Here is a 23261-nt window from a genome sequence, read left to right as displayed (position 1 = left end):
GTGCAACACAATGAATCCTAATGTAAATTATGGACTTTAGTTAATGAAAGAAAAGAAAAAATCAACAAAAAACTAAAGCAGAAGAAAAATAATCTTCTCCTTTGAGGCATATCTCATATGACTTATGAACTTTTACGTGTCCTCCTAACTACCAATTTCCTAGCACATGGCTCATAGACTTGCTTCTACCCTAAGTTCTACTTGCATCAGTGGGGACACAAATAGTTCATCCAATCATAAGCCTTCTCAGTTCCTGGATCCTCTTATTTCAAATGACACCTCACACACCTAAACTTATGCATATAGCTTGGCCATGTCATTATCTGAAAATAAATTAATCTCTTTTGAAAGAATAAATTCAAACATCCCTCTCTCTGACCAAAACTTTCCTTACTTTCTGCTTTCTCATTCAGTTTCCTCTATTATACCACAGTTTGATCTTCAGGCCCCTGTCTCTTCTATGTTCTCTCTACCTATATTCTTCTGTCTTTACTCCCTTCCCTAGCCAGCTAAGTCTACCATTTTAACTACTCTTTGGCCATATCTTCATGGCCTATTGTTTTTCTGTCATACTCACATGGCAAAATCCAAATTTTAGGTCAACCTATCTCAAATGCCTTACAACCCCTGACTACATCTCCCTTACACCCTGGTTGCCAAGCACTGCTGGAGATAATCATGCATACACACAAAACGGCCATATTTCTTCATCTTTCACTGCAACAGAACCCCTAGCTTTGCCTAACAATCTTTCTGTGTTTCCCTACTTTGCTACCTTTTCCCATTCTTCAGATCTGCCATTTTACTCTCCTGAAATATCTGGCACTGCATCTTTCCCTCATTTTCAGCATTAACACGAGAGCTTCATAAAGAAAACATAATCCATCATACAAATAATCATTTGACTTCCCATAGCAAAGCCATTCAGAACACGGATCCTGGAGTCAGACTTATGTTCAAATCTTGGTTCCATTGTTTATTACATGACCTTGGACAGGTAACTTAACCTTTCTGAGTTTTATCTTCTATATGATGATAATGATAACAAAAGAATTTTCTTCATTGAATTGTGAAGATTAAATGAAATAGTGCATGTAAAGTATTCAGAATAGTAACTGGTATATAGTGAGTGCTCTTTAAATTATATAAATTACAATTATAATTGTTAATATTATTTCTGCCACCTATTTTACAAACTTTTCTCCTTCAATATTCTTCATTCCCTCCAATTTTAAACTGGAAAAGTGTCCTCTTTGGTACACTAGGAATGGTTAAGCCTGTTTCCTATACTTTGTATTCTTTTCCCTTCTGCCTTCTCAAGCACTCTTTTCTGTTTTTAGTTCCTTTTCAATCCTGTTATCCTGTATCTTATTTATATTACTTACTTGCTTATTACCTACTTACTTATATTATTTATTCCTATCTCTTTCTCATCATCATTTAAATATGCTTAATTCTCTCCTATCTTAAAAACAAAGGAAATGTGTTGTATTTTCACTAATGGTCAAGTAGCTTATATCAGAAAAATCCTCCTAGAGATAATATAAACTGTGCAAACATAAAAAACTACTGTGAAACATGACAAAAAGCAGGGAGAACTGGAAAAAATTCAACCCTACAAAGAAGAAAAACACAATGAGATTCACATTTATATGGCTTTTCCACTGAGGGCACTTTAGAGTCCCAGTGTCATGGGGTAGCTAGAACTTAAGTGGAAATCTGAAGTCATATGCCTGGGAAGTAGAAGGTTGGAAAGCAAGTGCTGCAAGAGTGGCTGGAAATTCATAGTGGAAATTTTTGAAAGGAGGGACCCACAAAAGGGAGAACCCTGATGTCTGTGTATAAGCTCTCCTTAAATATGGATTATTCTAGAACTGCAGAAAGCCCAAGTGAAAAAACAAACCATTATAAAAACAAAACAGTCAGAAGGCTAAAAGCCAAGTAGAGATTTCACCTTTTGCTAACTTTAGGGAAGAAAAAGTTGAAATTCTGGCAAATTAGAGTGTCCTAATAAACAACTCAGGCTTGAAACCCTAGAAAGGCCACACCTTAAGAGTAAAAGCTACATTCTTGAACTAAAGTATTCTCCCCAGGAAAAAAGAAAAAATAAAACAGACCTGCTCTAGCAAAGCTCAAAATAAAGCCTGCAGGTTTCCTGTCTAGTAATTGCTGAGTAGCTTCTATTGAACCAATTCTCCTAAAGATAACAGTAGAGTCTACTTAAAAAAAAAAAAAAAAAAAAAAAAAATCTAAGGCCAGCCCTGGTGGCCTAGTGGTTAAGTTTGGTGTACTCCACTTTGGCAGCCAGGGTCAGTTCCCAGGCATGGACCTATACTACTTGTCTGTCAGTGGCCATGATGTGGTGGTCGTTCACATACAAAAAAAGGAAGACTGGTGGCAGGTGTTAGGTCAGGGCGAATCTTCCTCAGCAACAAACAAAATAAAACAAAAAAACTACCTGAAGACATTAAGTTATTAAAAGCAGGCAGAAACTGGAAGGGAATAAACTCTTGGAAGAAGTGACCACCCTGGGTGAGTTTCTTGTTTTTCATAGCTTTACTCCTGAAGAAAGATGGGACTTGATACCACAGAGGGCAACTGAACTTGGATAAAAAACCTTACTGGCTTAGAGGAATAGAGAGTAAAGATATGGGCAATTGCAATAGCTGAGACAAGATAATGGCAGCTCCAAGTTATGTATATAACCTCTGATCAGATCTCTGGCTGGTCCTTGAATACCACATGGATAGGACAGACTGCAAGCAGCTCAGATTTAACAAAAAGACCTGTTGATGTATTTTAGCTCTCACTTGTGTTAGAGAAAAAAGAGCTTGGAATTTTGGCTCAATCAAGTTAATTACTAAAATTAATTATTAAAAAAGTCAACGCTCTGGAGAGAATAGAGAGGAATCAAGAATGTCTCCAATATATAATTTTTAATGCCCAGGATACAACTCAAAATCATGCATACTAATAAATATGAAAAACATGACCCATACTCAAGAGAAAAGGCAATTAATGGTGACACACCTTAAGATGACCCAGATGTTGTAACTGTCAAATAAGAATTTTAAATTATCTACTATAACTAATCTTAATGAAATAAAGGAAAACATGTTTGTAATGAATAAACAGAAAATAGCAACAGAAATATAGAAAATATAAAAAAATTACAACTCAATAAAAGAAATATCTCAGTAAAAATAAACAAAAGCTTTGAATAGTCACTTTATGAAAGAAGATATTTGAATGACAAATACACATATTAGAAGATGCTCATATCAGTAGTTATCTTAAATGCAAATTTAAACTACACTGAAATACTACTTCACATCCACTAGAATGGCTAAAATTATAAAGACTGACTATACCAAATGTTGGAGAAGATTTGAGGCAAGTAGAACTTTCAGATACCTTAAAATGTTACAATCACTTGGAAAAAGTTTGTTATTATCTTATAAACTTAAATGTACACCCAACTTTTGACCTATTAATTACTCTCTTAAGTATTTACTTATATCAGTTTTCCACCCATAATGCACAAATATTGAAAGTAATCTAAATATCCAGCACCAGAATCTAAATATCCAGAATGGATAAAATGTGATGAATACCACCCAGCGTGAATAAGCATAAACTACTGATAAACTCAACAACATGGATAACCTCAAAAGCATTTTGCTAGGTGAAAAGAGCTAGATGCAAAGGACTAAATAATGTGTAATTCCGTTTATATGATGTTCAAGAACAAGCAAAACTAAACTAGTGAAATCAGAAGAGCAGTTACATTTGGGGTTGGGATTTGATAGAAATGGGCATCAAGAAACTCACTGAGCTGTATCTCAGTTGGTTTGGTGGTTATATGCCTCTGTGCACTTGTCATAATTCTTCAAACTCTAATCCTAATATTGATTCTTTAATTTTGCTTGAAAATTATACCTAAATTTTTTTTAAAAGTCTTCATCCTCACATAAATACTTGACTAGCATGCTATCTCCGTCCTATGCCTGCCTGATTGTCACATCTAATCAACGACTTCTGGAAATCATCCTTTTCTCTTCATCTGCTCTGCTGCCTCATATATTCAGGCTATTGTTTTCTGTCAGACTGTTTATTAAAATATTTTCGAATTAAAATCATTGTCTGCAACTTAGTTGAACCGATTTTTTAAAAATCCAAAACTGCTCACAACACATTATTACTTAAAATCCTCCAGTGACCGTCAATGGATGTTAAGATGAATCTCAAATCTCTGTCTGTGTCTTCATGGGTCTTTATGGCCTGGGCCCTGCATACGACTTCAGTCTCTTCTTTCGTAATTTACCCACCAGAACATTTGATCCCAGATATTAGAAATGTTTTCAGTCTAATTTCAACCTCTTCTCTTGATTCTAGTTCTTCATATGTGCTTTTCCTTTGACATGAAGCAATCCTATTTTCCTCTTACTTGACTAATTCCTACTCAATCATCTGGTTTCAGCTTAATTAACCTTTTGTTCTAGGAAGCTTTCCCTAACCACATATTCTGTTAAGGGCATAAGTGCTGCCATAATATCCTACTCTTCTCACACTATATTTAATTACTTGTTTATTTGTCCATTTTTCTTTCTAGACTCTAAACATGTGATCTGAAGGATCATATCTGTCTTATTTACAGTAACATCCACAGCATCTACAACAATTCCTGGTCCATGGTCAGGTCTCAATAAATATTTGATTATTACTAAGTCATTGAATAATTGAATGAGTAAAAGAATGATGAATGAAATAAAGAATGAGTGAATGCTATGTTCTTAGGCTTTTTAAAAGAGGAACTCGATATAAAATAGCCATTTAAAGAATAGTCGGATACCATTCAAAATTGTAGTCAAACTTGCATCTGTAAAAGTCTCATTGCTGCTTAAGTTTGCCACCATTTGTGCCAGTTGTTTTTAAAAATCTCCTACTGATACAGGGCAAGACAGTCTTGTAACAATTTCTGCTAATGATTTCTGGCATACTGAACAACTATGTTGTGAGAAGTTTAAAACTAGTTCTGTTCCTGTATAAATAGGACATAAGTTCTCCTGTGACAATACCTGCTAAGTAGTTAAAAATAAAAATAAACCTTTTATAAGTCAACGTCCCAAGGGAAACTCAGAGGAAGCAACATAGTTAATACCCTTTTACAAACCATGTTTTCCCCCCCAAAGTCCCAGTAGATTAAAACAAAATTCCTAGTAGAAAATTTGGGATGCGATTCATGGCACCTTTCAGGTAACACAAGTACAAATATCTAATGATAGTTACATAAATTATTTCTTATAATTTTATTGCCATGTTGTGATCTCTCTTTATTTGTTAAACCTTCAGCCTTTCCCCAGCTGAAGCCTGGTAAACCCATCAGATATAAAAACATTTGAGTGATAAAACTTTTAAATAATGATTTTTTTTTGCCATCTGCAATGTTTTCAGTTTATTTTTTTTTAGTACTAGTTTATAATGCTATTAGCCAGCATTCACCAAGCGGTTATTATATATCAGGCGATGTTCAGTTACTGATTTACTGACAGATTTTGTTTCGCCTTATTGAAAAATCAATTATGAAAATGAATGGTGGAGATATGTCTATAAAATATTATTGGGAAAATAATATATTATTAAAAGGCTTACTGAGTATAATTCTGATTATTTAAAATTACTGTGCATGCGTGTGCACATGTAAAAGAGCCTAGGCAGATTCCTCACCAAAATGTTGACAATGATTATGTTTGCATCATGTGATTTGAGGTGATTCTTACGTGAAAAAATTATTTGCGGTGTTTTAAAAAGGCATTCTATGATAAGCACATATTGTTTTAATTTTCAATAAACACCTCTCCCTCCCTACACACATATTCACTTTGAAGAGATATATTAGATGTTTTATCACATTTATAATCTTCCCTCTATTTTCATGTCCATAAACATAACCTCTTATTTCAAACTTTATAGATTCAGGGTTTTTTTCTGTATCTTCTACTGTCTGCACCTTAATATTTTACCAGAATCAGAGTAGGTGGAAATGGCTCACTGAAAGATAAGTGAATCATTTTATATGGAATAAATTGTAATTGTGTCTTGGCTCATATCTCTTCTTAGTTCACAACTAAACAAATTAGTTTAGTTTTAAAATATATTGAATTAAGATGCTCCACAATAGACTAAGAATATAATCACTAATGACATTTCTTTACTCTTGAAAGTTGGAATGTACTTAAGAAATTATTTAAAAAGAATAATTTCACACCAGCTACACCAAAAACTAAGTGTTTTCTGGACAAGAATTTCCCAGTGTTCAGATAGACGATATAAAATCATTCCATCCAAAGTCTACTCAACAATTTATGAAGCTGCAACTTGAGACTGCAGCTTGCAGCTAACGTATTCTAGTAGGCTCGACAAAATCTGTGAACGTCAAAATCAGACATTCTACTAGAGCCATATAGAGACTTTCTATCGCTTATACTCACACTTAAAATTTTATAGGTTTCGAGTTCCCACTTCTCTAGGCTTTGGGGAAATTTTAGATATCGTTTTGAGAAAATATCTGGAACTTATTCCCACAGTCTATCTTCTCGCAGGAGTGTGAGGGCGCTATACCTTCAATAATGTAATATTGACACTGTTACTTAATGAAATGTTATCTAAAGCAAGGGGAGTCTCTCTTTAACCATTTAAATAATTTTTGCCCTTTAGACATTGACAGGAGAGCTTCATCCTTTATTGACTCTTCCAATTTTTGTCAAACAAATTTTTGAAGCAAGCGTTTCTCGAGAAACATCCAGAAAATGTGCTATTTCTACTATCAGTAAATAATTGTGATCACTTTCTCATGAAAAAGCCTCTTCTATAAATAAATCACTTGGAAGTAATTCCCTGCTTCAGATGGGGAACCTTAGTGAATATGATCCAGTGAAGAACAAGTCCTAGCTTCAGATGACAAGAGCGAATAAAAAACATTAAGTCCATTGTGGTTATTTTCTTGATTCTTTGAGACCTGGTTCTATTCCTTAACTTTGTGTTTTGAATTAGCAACAGATGCTGAAGACCAAGAGGTATTGTGTCTCATCTTCTATCCATAGTCAATATATCTTGTCTTAAACTAAGAATGGTCTAAGAGAATATCTTGTCTTTCAACTAAGGGTGGGAAATGAAGGGAGATGTTGGGGTGGCACTACTCATGTTCCTTATTTATAACACTCCAATGAATAGGCCTCCCTCTTTTCGAAGATCTGGAATTACTATTTTTACATTGGTAGTTATGTAAAAATTTTTACATAAAATTTTTAACACAACAGTGGGTTCTAGAAGATTGTGATAATTTTTTTTTTTTACTCCACCCTTTATTCTTTGTAGCAACACGGAGAGCTTCTTCAGAAATGTCTACTGACAGGAAGAAAAGTTTTCTCTGACTTTTATCAAGGATCAAATGAACAGAAAACGTTTTATTTTTCATTATATATAAATATTTAATACTTCTTAAATAAATTGTTATTCTTCCTAAAAGGAATAAGATAGGGAGGAATGGTAAATTACTCTTACAATTTGGGGCAAGAAAATGTGTCTTTCTTGACAATATTTCTCCAAATTGCCCTAAGGATTACAATATGCATCCTTTAGTAATGATAGTATACCAGGAATTTATATTAAATCATTGCATATATATATATATGCATAAATATAGATATATAAAGAGCCTTAATACAGTATAATGCCCTTTATATCTCTCCTATTCTTTCTTCTATTTTGTCATAAATTTTACTTACCTATGTTCTAAATATCACATACTTTGTTATTATTTGAAATTAAATAGTCAATTTACTTTTAAAGAATTTAAGAAAAGATACAAAAATATCCTTTTGTATCTATTTATATGTTTACCATTTCTAATGTTCATCTTCCTCCCTTGGAAGTCATTTACCTTGAGTCTAAGAACTTTGTTTAGCGATATTTTAGTGCAAATTTGCTGTGACAAGTTCTATTAGCTTTCGTTTACATGAAAATATCTTTTTCTGCCTTACATTTTTAATGATACTTTTCCTGGTGTAGATTGTTTTCTTTCAGAATTTCTGTAGTATTATTCCATTGTCTTCTGATTTCACCATTTCCAAAGAGAAGTAAGCAATAGTTTTCCTGCAATTCCACTGTATATAATTTTTCTTTTTCCTCTGGCTGCTTTCAGAATTTTTCTCTGGTTATCAGCAATTTGACCATGAAATGCCTAGTGCATTTCCCTCTTTATTTTTGCTGTTTTGGATTCACTGATTGTCCTGCAACTACAGGTTGCTCTTTTTAATCAAATTTGGAAGATTTTCAGCCAATATTTCTGCAAATATTTTTTTTCTATGTCTCTCTTTCCCTTCTGGGACTCTGATTACGTGTATGTTATGCTATTTGATACTGTCATATTGGCTGTTGGAGCTCTATTCGTATTTCTCAGTCAGTTTTCTCTCTGTAGGTTAGTTTGGATAATTTCTATTGACTTGTTTTCATGTTTACTGATCCATTCTTCTGTTTTGTGCAATCTGTTGTTAATCATAAGCAATGAATTTTTGATTTCAGATATTGTGTTTTTTCAGATTTACATTTTCCATTTGTTTCTTCTTTACAGTTGTAGAGCTCTTCTGAAATTTTCCATCGTTTTGCTAATTTACCCATATTTTTCTATAATTCTTTTAATGTATTCATAATAATTATATTAAAATCCTGACTGCTAATTCCAATATCTGGGTCATACGTGGGTTTGTTTCTTCACATATTTGGGATTTTCTTTTTTTAGTAGTTGACATTATATACTGTAGAGAGTCAAGAATCTGTTACTCTCTTCTGAAAAGTGCTAAATTTTGTACAAGCATAAAGTTAAATTACATGCAGTTTACCTGATCTTTGAGAGGATTATTTTTAGGCTTTCTTAGAGCGGTAAATTTTGTTCCTTTCTTCAAGTCTTATGGCAAACCCATTAGTCTTTGGATGCAGTCTTTACTCCTAAGGTGTGACCCTTATGTTGTCAATGGAGACTCTGAGATGTTTACTAATTTCCTCTAAATGGCGAGATTCACATTCCAATCCTATCTCCCCAGCAGTGGACAGCTACTCATATCTCAGTACAACTCTTTCAAACTTCCAGGTCTTGCTTTCTCTGAATGGATTCATTGATGTCTTATTCTGTGCATGTAGAGCTGAGGGGTCAATGATTTGAGAGGGGTTCATATGCAGAGTCTCTCTGGTTCTCTCCTTTCTGAGATTCTCCCCTCACATTCTATCCACTGCTAGATCCATTAATCTTATTGTCTGACTCCTTAAACCAATAAGACAGTAGCTTTTTTTCTTAAGTTCTGTCAACAGTATGCCATGTGGACTTGAGAGTTCCCTCAGCGGAAAACCACATATATGGAGATGTTACCCAGAATGGTTCTATTCTTTTGGGGTTAAACCTCCTCCAGTTTGTGCTTGTTTTTGTTACTCATCAGTTACTTTAAGTATTTATATTTTATATTTTGTTCATAGTTTATAATTGTTTGCAGCAAATCAGTTAGTCCATTATAAGTTTTTCCATCATTGCTAGAAGCTAGAGGCTTCCATCACTTTTATTTGCTTGATTTTCAAATTAGTAGTGAACTAAGAGGTCTTTGAAACATTTCACTAAAATTCATTTGCATGCAATTTCTCTCTTAATTATGTGAATGTTGGTACAACAAATGAATAAGAACCTCAGAAATTAGATATGTTGTTAGTTTAAAGTATATTAGTCATTATGCAACAAGCATACTAAAGTTTACACAAACAGATGCTTGGAAGATGGCAATCAGGAATCTCAAGTCATCTTTATACAAGTATTTACTGAAGTTGCTAATATGTTTTCTAATGTCTATTGATGTCACTCTTGCATTTTAGCTCTATAATAGTTTATATTAATTTGCTTACTTAAAACATCATTAAATGTCTTGGGAAAGGACCTCTATATTTATTCAACATAAATAATTATCCCTAAAGACATCTCACATTCATAAAAAACTCTATACTTTGCATATGTTTACTAGCTTTAATTTTCTTAATCACCCCCTGAAGTAGCATGTCAGGGTTTCCATTTTATTGACTACAAAATTAGAATCTTAAAAGGATTACGGTGACTTTCCAAATAAAACTCCAATAGCAGGTGAAGGAGCCAGGTCCTGGACACACATATTCTCCCTCCCAGTAAAACTTTGTTTCCACTAATTCATAGCAATCTCCTTAATTGGGTCCCATCTAATTCTGGTTTGGATCTCAATACCCTTCTTGGTACAAAAATACTTTGCATTCTTCTTGATATACTGCAGAGTAACACAGTATGTTTGATGGTTACTTTGAGTTTGAGACTGGTTAACTTGATGAGAAAATAAAATTCAGAAGAGGTTAGGTAGCATATAGAGATCACATAGATTGACATAGCTCAGATTAGAATTTGGGTATCCTGACTACTAAATGTTCCATTGCTTCACACCTGGTATAGTTAACAAGATGCATTCTGACTCATTGTTTTCTATTATCCATGTTTATATTTTTAAATCTTGATCAACTTCAAGCTTAATATAAACAATTAATTTGCACTTGAGCAGGGAATATTTTGTAGGAAAAAAATCAATAAGTGCAATTTTTGAAGTAAATGTTAGACTAAAATTTGTCTCTCTTAGCCTCCAATGTTTACGTCAGGCCTGAGGACAAATTTTAAGAATTTACTTGCAAATAGCTTTTTATCTCTGCAACCTAGAACTAGTTTGGTTTATCCTCTGGAAAAAAATGGAAGATGAACATCGTTTAGTTTTTTTATCTATAAGTTCCATTTATTTAACCCTCCTTTTAAATTACATTATTTTTTTAACTTCTATACTATATCTCTTCTATCCTACAGTTGCACCCCTACTTTGATTGTTGGATGTCCTGTGCAGAAAGTGAAGCTGCTTCTGAAAAGCTCTTGCCTTGCTAATACACTGCAGGCATATGAGTGTAGAGAGGGATCTCCTTGAAGAACTTATATGTGATTCTTGTTACTAGGAAACCATATCCCTAGATTAAATATCTCTTTCATACAGCCTCTGCTCAATATAGACATATACAGATATGTTATACATATATATGTATATGCATATCCAAAACTTTGCACATACATAAAAATCAAGTTAAAGTAGAAAATGTCCTTACAGAGATATGATTTTTACAAATCTAATTGTACTGAAATGCAGGTCACTTTTGAGATGTCAAACAAGCATATGCTTGATCCTAGGTCTTATGTTCTTGACCTTAGAAATATGCAGAATGGCAATTTAAAGAATAAAACAAGCTAAATTTGAAATCTTTCCAGTTTCTGTTTCTCTGTATTAAAAATATGTGTGGAGGGCATTTGGTTAAATCATTAGAGCTGAATTTAGGGCCGGCCCCGTGGCTTAGCGGTTAAGTGTGCGCGCTCCACTGCTGGCGGCCCGGGTTCGGATCCTGGGCGCGCACCGACGCACCACTTCTCTGGCCATGCTGGGGCCGCAACCCACATACAGCAACTGGAAGGATGTGCAGCTATGACACACAACTATCTACTGGGGCTTTGGGGGGATAAATAAATAAATAAATAAATAAATAAAATTAAAAAAAATCATTAGAGCTGAATTTAGATGAATTACAGGATTTATAAATTTGCTTTCTCTTGAGAGAGTAAGAAAGACATGTATATATATATATTGATGTAGTTAGTTTCTTGGGACTTAAAGAGTGTTATAGACCATTCAGTCAAATTTTACTTCTGTTACTACATTTTTTGATAAAATTACAGAAAACTACCTTTTGCAAATTGTTACAATGGTGAAGTGCATCCACCCAAGTACTATTGTTCAGAAAACTTCCCCTTAGCAGGACATTGCCTAAAATTAAGCTTGATATAGAGTAGTATAAAAAGGAGAATCATTTTGACCCAGTGGCCAGAATGACCACTAAGCTTCTTGAGACAGTAAGAAAGCTCCACTATTGGGAGCTATCTTACAGAGCAAGATGATTACTAGCTCAATTATATTTGAAGGAGCATATTAGACTGGTGGCAATGTTTAACTCTTCCAGATTTGTAGGTCAGGTTGTACACACTCTCCCAGATCTGAAGGAGATTAAGAGACTTCATCATAGTATCTTTCTGAGTTATAAAGGCTTCACATGATATCACATACCTATCTATGCCTTCAGCTATTTGCCAGCACGGATTCGTGTGCACGCATACAAACACACACACACACACACACACACATACACGTGCTCACACATTTAACTAGATATGCCAAGTCTTGGGTAGTTGATCTAGAAAAATCAGGTCTGTCAAAGTCAGTACGCAGTTGATACAGACTGGTAAGCAAAACACAAACTGTTGTGGGATATGGAAATTTGTGTCCACTATACAAATATTTCTGTGGTCTTGTAAGGAAATTAAAGGGAAGAATTTTAGTGAAAAAGTGTGGCGTTATGAATTTAGGAAGTATGAGTAGTTGAGGAAGTTCAGATGGAATTAAGGACAGAATAGTGAGGAGAGAGGCTGCTTAAGGAGGGCTGAAAAGTACAGAACTGTGAAGTTTCCAATTTGGAAAATATTTAAGCAATCACAACTCTCAGATTTAATAAATGCTCATATTGTACACCAGAGATTGACTGCCCAAGCTCTTAAGATGTAATGACAGAACCACAACTGTATCTTCACTCTCTGATTCCTAGTCTTGAATTTTTCCTGTTATATTGTGCTATATTCATACATACATGAATTCCACATAGGCTCTCATGCAACTGCATATTTTTACTCCCGTTACTGGGAAGCAAAATAATCCTCTTTGATTGAGGGTCTAGTCATATACAAATAAAAGCATCCAGATCCAGAGACAAAGGACTTTCCTCAAGAGAATGGATGGACTTTGAGGGATCCTGGGAACAGAACCTCTGGCCATAAAATTATGAGATTAAACACACACATCTACAACATTATGTGATTTTGGTCAAAAATAAAAAGCTAAATAATTGAAAATTTAAAATTTTTCAGTCATGTAATATGTCTCAAATGCTCATTTTTCCTTTTCAGGTTAAGATGCAAATTAAAGGAATCGAGACATTGGCAAAATGACAAGAGCAAATCATCTTCTAAGACTAAGACATCTTTTAGGCATTTCTAAAGTTTTCTTAAGCATACATGATCTAATTGGACTAAATGTGGCAAAACTGCAGAAATAAACTTTATATATATATATATAAAACCAGGCAAGAATGTAGTTATCTTGTCTTTGGTTGGCTTCAACAGACACTGCTTCTGCATTAATCATGGGTGACTCATGAGGGTTGAAAAGGTTATTCTTTTTTGGAAAAACCTATCTTTACCAAGTATTGATCAGGAAGAAATTTATTTGGCTCAAATGACCATTTTAGCACTTTTAAATTAATAAAAAAAAAACACATAGTAAGATAGGCCATTATGTGTTTGCCATTTTGGAAACTATTTTTTTCTTGTGATATAAATTAAATATGACACAAAATTGAGAAGCAAGAGAAAAGATCGATAACTTCAACTGAATAAAAATTGCACAACATAAAAACCACCATGAATGAAAGAAAAAAAGACAAATTTTCAGAAAAATCGGAGAAAATATTTCCAGCATGTTTTACATATTAAGGTGTTATATCCCTAATATAAGAAGGATGCTTAAAAAAACAAGCATAAAAGATCAAAAACTTATTAGAAAAGTGAGCAAATGACATAAATAAAGATTTCTCCCAGAAAGTATACAAATGGCCTTTGAACTTAGAAAAATATACTCAACTTCACTCAGAATAAGAGAAACACTAAATAAAATTACCACATGATACCATCGCTCATCTATCAGATTGGCAAAAATTCAAGAGTTTGACAATACACTGTTGCTGAAGTTGTGTGGGAACAGGTACCTTCATATATTAATCATGGAATAAAAAAACATAAAACCATTGTGAAAAAGAATTTTCCAATAGCTAAAAAATAATTACACATTAAATTACTCTTTAACCCAGTAATCTCACTTTTAGAGATTTACGCCTAAAATACATCTCCAAGAAAACAAAACAATGCAAATGTTCACAGAGATATTTATTGCAGCAATATTTCTAATAGCAAATTATTTGAAACAAAATTCTCATTTATAGAAAATTGGTTGAGTAACCTATGTAAATCCACACAAATGGACAGCTAAGCAGACGTAATAAAAATGAGGATGATTTCTGCGAATTATACTGTGTTATTTCCAGGATATAGTTCAAAGTGGAGAAAACAAGGTGGGAAAAATATATTTACTACAGTATCTTTTGTTTAAGAGTGAAAGGGGAATAAAATATTTATTTATACATTTTTTAACTGCTATTTTTAAAAAAAAAAGAATTACAGGGCCATCCTGGTGGCGTAGTGGTTGAGTTTGTGTGCTCCTCTTCAGCGGCGCAGGGCTCGCAGGTTCAAATCCCCGGCTCGGACTGCTTGTCAAGCCGTGCTGTGGCGACGTCCCACACATAAAGTAGAGGAAGATGAGCATGGATGTTAGCCCAGGGCCAGTCTTCCTCAGCAAAAAGAGGAGGATTGGCAAGAGATGTTAGCTCAGGGCTAATTTTCCTCCCAAAAAGAAAAAAAGAAATACAGCAAGGAACAGCTAGATACTAAAGAAAACAGCTACACAGGAGTGATGAGAATTGAGCAGAAAGGAAAAGGTTGAGCTTGAGACTCTTCTAACGATACGTTTTTACTGTAGAACTATGTAAATAATTTACTGTAAACTATGTAAATAATTTACATATTTAAAATAAATTAAATAAAAAAGGATACAAAAGAAGCAAACACCAACATGCAAAACAAATGGAAACAAAGGAATGTAGCACTATAATACTGATAACATAATCATACAGAAGGATTAATCCACTTAATCAGAAGTAGAATTAACACATTTTTGAACATAGCTCTCTGATGGTACACCCTCGGTGAGTTATGCTCTAAAGACAAAATTAAACAACAGCAAAAACTGCAGGGAAAACATTACGTAGTAGGTTTGATATTTGTAGTGGTAGGAATGAAGCAATTCCAGAAGTGTCTGTGTGTATTTTAAGATTGAGAAAATGAAGGAACATATTGATACTATTGGGGCCTAGGTTCTCACAGTGGGAGAAGTGAGACACAAATACAGAATAGGAAAGGAGAGAAAGAACTTTGTGGAGTGGGATTAGTATTAGAGGTATCAGTATCGCCTCTTGACAAAAAAAAATCTCTATGTCTATCTGTCTAGTTAGCTAGCTAGCTAGATCGTATTGTTAGCTAATGCATAGCATGCTAACTTCCTATGCATTTCTTAACAGTGTCCATTAACAGGACCTAGAATTCCAGTAGCTTTCCAGTGCCCAGATCTTGTTTTTTCTATATTATTTCCCACTAAAAGAAACCAGGCTTCTTAGAGAAGTGACTAAGAGTGGAACAGGGACAAGTTTGAAACATGCCAGATAGAAAGTAAAGAAGCACTCCAAAACAGACGGAGATGTGGAAAGGACGCAGGAGCTAGCTTAAAGGGGTGTTCACTGGCCAATTTAGCACAATTGAATATCAAAATGAATAACGACATAAATGGTTTCATAGTACATTGAATAAAAAAGAATCCATGAGTTTATATAGATAAATAAAAAATAAAAAAACTTTAAAGGAGTAGAAAAGGGAAAGTTGTTCTTTACAGAAGGATGCCAGCCTATAAATATAGAAGGATTGATGGAATTATGACATCATCATCATAGTCATAATTGATTCAGGCAAGAATCATCAATGGATTCTAAAACTATTACAAGAAAGATTGCTGTGAAACAGGATTTTTACACAGTCTCAAAATGTTACTTCACATGCTACTTATGGATTTCAAAGAGGAAAACATCCTTAAGAATGACAAAATCTTGCAGATTCCACCTTGACCAAGGAATCAAATTTGGTATCACCAATAATAGGACACACTGACTTATAAGCCTCCCAATGTGATGTGTTGAGAAGGAGGCAATGTCACCCGTACAACATTTCTGACAAAATGAATTTGATCAGGAGGAAATAATCTGAAAATTAAAATTGAAAGACATTCTGCAAAACAATTGTCCCAGGTGTTAAAAATGTCAATGTTCGAAAATATTACCAAAAAAACCCCAGAAGAAATGGTCTACATTGTGCACAACTAAAGAGCTGTAACAACTAAATGCAATGCGTGATCCCTGATTGGATCATAGATTGAAAAAAAGAAAAAGAAAAAAAGTAGGCATAATTGGGTCAAGAGGAAAAATTTAAATATGGACTTGTTTTCAACTTCAGCAGCAAGAAGTTTGCATAAATTGCAATGCTGTAAATGAACTATCTAAGAAGTAAAATTACTCAGGAAAGTGGTCTAATTGGAGATTATTGATAACAGAACACATTTTATATAAAACTCATTATGAGAACATAATTAGTGATTGTGCTAAAATGAAAGTAAAAAATAGATTTTATGAATTGAATATGTGATAACATAAAGAACAATAAGTATTCACTGTGGAAGGCCAAAAAAATACAAAGAATAAAATTAAAACCGCCATCAATCCCTTTCCCATGAGAACTCTTCCTAATATTTCAGTGTATGTTGTTCCAATCTCTTTTGTATGTTTATTGTTTTTTTTAGTTTGGCTTCTTCTTTGTGCACTACTTTTTGCCTAACACAATGCAATTTCCAAATATCATTGAGTATTACTCTATAACTTTGTTTTTACAAACAGAATAGTATCTTGTGATATGGATCTACATCTATATGATTTAAATTATTTTCTAGGTTGGTTTAGCAAGACCATTCTAAGCTTCAGTTCACTTTTTCAGGAGATACATTTTTCTCTAGGTTCTAGTGTGTATGTTTGCAAACAAAAAGGAGCTCCAGTTAGACAAAATAATTTAAAACCCAGGAATAGTCTATTTATGAAATACAGGAAGCCAGAAGCCATATCACACTAACAATCTCACATTTGACTTGCTTTTCTTTGTAAAATATTAAGAGTCGGGTGCTCATTAGCTGAAGACATACAGCATCAAATGGAGATGCTGCTTGAAATAACAAGAATGTTAGTGCTGGAATTTTCTTTGCTACTATCTGTGCTTCTTCTGTTAAAAGAAATAGAAAAGGTTTTTAATCTAGATGTTAGAGGCATAGCTTAGGAACCGCACAAGAACTGGCAAAGACAACCTCTCAGGCTCAGTTTTGGACTGGACTTAGGCACAAAACATCCCCCGCTCCAGTGGGGTGCTCTGACGGGCACCTCTCTCACACCTCTGGTACCTTCTCATTGCAGCTTGTTTCCTTGCTCCTGAAATGAGATTCTATGCCCTCACACCCCATCCATGCAGTGCTCATACACTCCCACACTTCCTGCTGAGCTGAGCTGCTTCTCATTGTGGAGGAATGTTTATTTCCTCAGCGACTAGATAAACACAATTTCTTTGAAATCTTATATGCAAACTTATACACTAACCAATCCAACTCCTGATCTATAATTCACCAAAAACCCCCACCCTTTTGAAAATATTCGATAAACACATTGAAGTAAGAACTTACCTTTACTATATATGTAACACATTTACTTTGAAAAGATTTGGACATTAAAACCCATTTCTTTCTGGACGTGTATGAAAACAATATGCTCTCTTTGCATGTTATAGAAAACTCAGAGCAGGGCTTCCTGTTTGTGTTCAGGCAGCCAGCAAGACAGAATTCAAGCATTAATATGTTTTAAAAAATTTTTCATTTTAATGCTATTAACTGTGAGACGAGCAAAAAAGTGGCTCTATTTTCCCTGTATTTTCGCCACATATGACCCACACTCCTCCAGCATAAGCATAACCAGTTCTGCCCAATAAAGTTGGTGGCATTAATTATTGCTGAATCGCTTGGGCTGCTACACGAGGCTCTGCAGTGATGGCTGGCTGCCTGCCAACGACAACCTTCCTTCCCCTCAGCCTTTCTCATTCTTCTCTCATTAGCTGCATGTGAAATTGTCACATATATTTTCAGCCTTTTTATGAGAACCTAATTCATTCAATATTATGTCTAGCCTGAAATTCTGGGCATCACATGCTTCTATATATTTCAAGAAACTTTATTTTTAGCTTGGCCCTTTTTGTGCCTGGTCAGCATTTATGGCTTTCCTCCCTCTGTAGCTGGGTGGTTAGGAAAGGCTAATAGCTAGAAAGATAAATCCATTCAGAAAGAAGAGCCTTCTGAATCCTTGGGATGACTATTTCTCCTGCTATGCCAAATATTTATAAAGCAGCCTGTAAATGAGCATCATTCAGTTGGGGTTATTTCCATTGGCACTAAGGGTCAACACTTCCTTTTATAGATTGTGTTTAAACACATGTTTACACTCACAAAGCCCTAATTTCTGTTTCTGTCCCTTTATCATCCAAAATGATCCAGCAACATCGTAGTTCTGATATTCTGGAAAAAAAGTCCTGCTAGACTTTAGTCATAATGCAGTCCCCGAAATTGGCAGGTGCTCTTGAGTTATACTCTCTCACTCTTGCTCCTTGAAAATAGTTTGTCAAACTGATCTATCTACACATCCAGGAAATATGGATTACTTTTAGGCTTTCTTAGGGTGGGATGAGGAAGAAAAGAATTTACCAAGGTCAGTGAAAAGTAGTATTAATACTTTTGGAAATTGACTTGATTTGAGCCTAAATCTTAAGTTTTAGGAAGAAGCTGGATTCTCGCACTCCATTTTCTGTCTTCCTTGGTCTGAAGGAAAAATCCCAAAGTTACTGATTAGTAACTTTGAGATTAGACGATCTGAAAATTCCCTGGCGTTGCTCTTTGGTAAAAATAATTAAGAAGATATGAGTGAAGACACTCATTGGTTTCACAACTCCAGCCTACCACAAATCACAACAAGGAACCAAATGTTTAAGCCTAAAAATAATGCTCTTCTTATAAATTGAATTGGTTTATAAGAAAATCAGAAAATCAGGTTTGCAAGAAAATCAGAAGTAGCTAAACACTCTCTACAAATTGAATTGGTTTATGAGAAAATGAGAAAATCAGGTTGACAAGGAAATCAGAAGTAGCTAAACACTCTCTACTCTTATTGTCTATAACTATACTCTAAAAGTAGTAAAAATTTCCACCAAAATTATATGCTGTGGAATTCTGAAAGCCAGTAAGTACTAAGGCTAGAATAATCTTTGTTCTTCAGTGGCTGTTGAAGTGGCCAACAGGGAAAGTTCTAGGGCTTATCAACTGCAGCCAGTGAAAGCAGGAACAGATTTTTTTTTCAGCATACAGAGTCAAAATGCTGATCTTACCAACCCAGGAAGAAAAGGTGTGAAAAAAATTTCATTAGAATACCGACGTAGTAAATCTCCTACTGGTGTTTGGTGAACTCCTTTCTCTTACACTCTTTCTCTCCAGCCATTTCTGATAAAATTGTGTATTCTTTCTATTCTTTGAGTGGTTATCCTTTGCATTTTAACAGATATGTTGAACTAAGTTTAAAGTTAATTGTTGTTTCTACCCTATTCACCCAACAACATAAGGAACACAGAATTATTTAACCTGAATATTTCCTTCTGTCTTATATAGTATTTTTGTCAAGTATCTAAGTTTATTTTTTTCTCTACTTTTAATACCACAAGTAAATAATTATTATTTTTATAGAGTCAATGTTAATATAGATTTATGCATATGTTTACCAATATTTTTGCACATTCTTCTGTCTTGCGTCCTAAACTTGCGTTAAATATTTTTCTTTTTCTTGAAGTATATCTATTAGAAGTTTCTTTAATGAGGTTTTATTGAAGGTAAACTCTCTTAGTTTTATATAAATATGTATTTCATCCTACTCTTAAATGTAAGTTAAGGTAAGTTTACAGTCTTAAGTTACAGTTATTTTTTTTAGCAAATCGAAGATATTGTTCCATTAACATCTGGCTTCTACTGTTGTGGTTGAAAATTTGCCTGTCAGTCTAAATGCTGGTTGTTTCCAGTCTGTCTTTTCTTTTTCATAACTTTAAAGACATTCTCTTTGTCTTTGGACTTCTACAGCTTCACCATGATGTGTCCAATGTTTTTTTTTTTGTTTTCCTGTTTGGATTTTCTTGAGATTCCTGAATCAGAGAATTCGTGTCTTCAGGTAATGAAAATATTCAGCCATTATCTCTTCAAATATTGTCTCTCTTGCATTCTATTTTCTCCTTCTAGAATTTTGAAGAGAAATATATTAGATGTTCTTATTTTTATCTTTTAATATCTCATGTTTTCTATCCCTTTGCTTCCCTAGACTTCAGATTAATATCTTTATTTATTAATTATCTTCAGTTCTGTCTATACCTGATGTTTATGTGATCCACTAATTTCAATAATTATATCTATTGTAGACATTCTATTCGTGGTTTTTTGTTTTGTTTTGTTTTTGGTTTGGTTTTGTTTTAATATCTGACTACTTTTAAAAAGTCTCTTGTCCCTTGTTCATGCTTTCAGGTCCCATTCAATTTTAAACACACTGACTTCATATGCTATATCTGATCTTCCTAAAATCAAAAATATTTTGGACGTAATTCTGCTGGTGGTTGTTTCTGCTGACTCGCTGACTCTTATACACAGTGATTTATTTCTCAGTACATTTGATCATTTTGAATTATGAGCTCATATTCAGTTATTTATTGAACTTCTGTAAGACTGGGTTGAGGTAAATTCTTCTAAAAATGATTTGTGCTTGATATTTCCAGATACTTGGGATCACACTAAGTTTTCAGCTTAGGGTTTCTTAGTACTTACAAGGTAGTGTAAATCCAGGCCTAAAACTGTATGAAAACACCTCTGGCCATGAATTCTCAGGAGGGACATTTTTCTTCCACCTATAATTGAGGTAAAGACAGACAAATTCTCTTGTCATTTTTAATTGCCAAAGAGAGTACTTTTTCTAGTGTATCCTCCACTGAGGGAGTAGCTCATGGAGGTTCTTTGTTTCATGCGAATGTCTCAGTTTCAGCTCACCGTACTACCTGCCTCAAGGCCTTGTTTCTTTCCATCATAAGAACAGTAGCTGTTCAGCTTTGGATTTCTATTACTCATTTAGATAATTTTCTTTTTATTTTTTACCCCTTAGGGTTTTGTTTTTGTTTCTCAACAGTTTAAATAGGCATTTAAAAGGATGTTCGTACCATTTTATAAAGAATTTCTGTGTTTTTTAAAAAAGAAGTTTTTGGTTTTTTAACTCACCGATATAGCCAGAGATTGAAGATCATATTATTTTTTATGTGATTCAAAGGATTCATAGAAGTATACATTAGTAATATAGTTTATAATCCTAAATTCATCTCTGGCACTCTGAATGTTCATATTTATGTGTAATGAGGAATACATCTCTTTTCCTGAAATTTTTTTTCCTGTAGTGAAAGTAATCTTACTGTCTTCTCAGGTTCAGATTCTGAGGCACTTTAACAGACCCCAAAAATTCAAGTCTGGTCACTACTATGAATTATTTGAGGTACACTTTAGATAGCTCATTTTGTGTTACATAGCTCACTTTGTATGAGTATACATTTAACAATTTTTATTACTTGCAGATCTTCCTTTTTAACAAAGAGAAAGCAAGCCCCAGGCTTAAAGCCTAATGTATTAGACAGCAGTATCTAGTTAGATTTAAAAGCATTATTTTTGTATTATTCCATTTATTTTAAAATTATCTTCTATTTATGGCAATGTTACTATTTTCTTTTTACAGTAGTGATATAATATTTCCTTATGTATTTGAATTTAGAAAGTGAGTCAATTAAAAGAAAATAGTAAGTAAATAGTAATATATGTGAGATGTGAACATGGTAAGATTTTAAAGGTAGTATTCAGAAAACAGGGATGATAAAATTTGATAAAACATGTGCTCTGAATTACTAATCCATCAGTAACCATGGATTTGCCCTGATCTTGCCAAACTCCTAGTGTCCTTTCTCTGGTTATAAACAACATTTTTACAAGGCTTTTGGTGAAAAATTGGGGGACAGTATATGGTTACATAATAAGGCTCTAATTATAACCTATGCCTTAATAGAATGATAATCTACCTGGCCAATGTAAACAAATTTGATTATAATTAGTTGGTAATCCACATAATTAAAAAAACCCAAATCACCTCTAAAACCATAAAAAATCAAATTAGAAGTCAACCAAGGAGCAAAATAGGAAAATTAAATTATCTAGAGAAGTGGTTGCTAAACCATCACATTAGAATCACCTGGGGAACTTGTTATTTGACTATTCATGTCTATTGTCCACTCTGAATAATGATTTAGGCTTTTTAACAGTGGATCCTCTAAAAATGAGTGGGAAGCAAATTACTATAGTAAAACAATTTTGACAATATATTCCTGAAATATACTGGGATTAATACAGTATATATAATTTATTCCAGGGAAAGAAGGCATGTTATAGTTTAAAAGAATGGAAAAGGACAAAGGAACAGGCAATTAAGAAATGAATTTTTGATATAACATAAATTTCTAAGTCATAAGATATTTATATTCCTTTTCTTTTTTTAAATTTATTTTTTATTTTTTTAAGGAGCTGGGCTGTTTTTTTTTTTCCCTCCCCAAAGCCCCAGTACATAGTTGTATGTTCTAGCCGTAAATCCTTCTAGCTCTTCTATGTGAGCCGCCACCACAGCATGGCTACTGACAGACGAGTGCTGTGGTCCGGTGCCTAGGAACCTGGGCTGCCCGAAGCGGAACACACTGAACTTGAACCACTAAGTCATCAGGGCTGGCTCTCCTTTTCTTGATCAGTATTATTAAAGTATTATATGAATAGGAAGTAGAATTATTTAGTTTTGCCATCCTTGTTATGTTACTCTCTATATATTGACTAAAGACCAACATTTATAAATTCTGAACGAGAGAGTGGTCTCTTCTACATTTCCTTTGCAAAAGTTCAGTCGTATGGAATATTTCTAGTCATTATCACTATTTAAATGAGAGAATTACTAGAAATAGTTTTCAAAACGATTGCAAGAGTGAAATGAAAATAGGTTGACATTAGTAAGAATAGACCATCTCCATGCTAATGATGTGTATAAAATAATACTTGGACAAATATAGAAGTGATAGGAAATCTGCAGTTCTCTAAGAAACCCAGCTGAAATCATTCTCTGGTGCTTTTCAATGGTGACTTGTCTCATTTTTCCCCATTATTAGTGTC

General features: G+C 33.9%; 1 protein-coding gene across 1 annotated transcript in view; it reads left to right on the top strand.

Moving 5' to 3' along the window:
• KCNH7 (potassium voltage-gated channel subfamily H member 7) overlaps positions 1–23261 on the top strand; it is a 781612-nt gene that overhangs the window by 67152 nt on the left and 691199 nt on the right. The window lies entirely within an intron of this gene.

The sequence above is a fragment of the Diceros bicornis genome, chromosome 10 (genome assembly GCF_020826845.1).
Source record: "Diceros bicornis minor isolate mBicDic1 chromosome 10, mDicBic1.mat.cur, whole genome shotgun sequence".
In the NCBI taxonomy this organism is placed as follows: Eukaryota; Metazoa; Chordata; class Mammalia; order Perissodactyla; family Rhinocerotidae; genus Diceros; species Diceros bicornis.
Note: the sequence above shows the minus strand (reverse complement) of the source record. Positions and strands in the feature narration are given on the sequence as shown.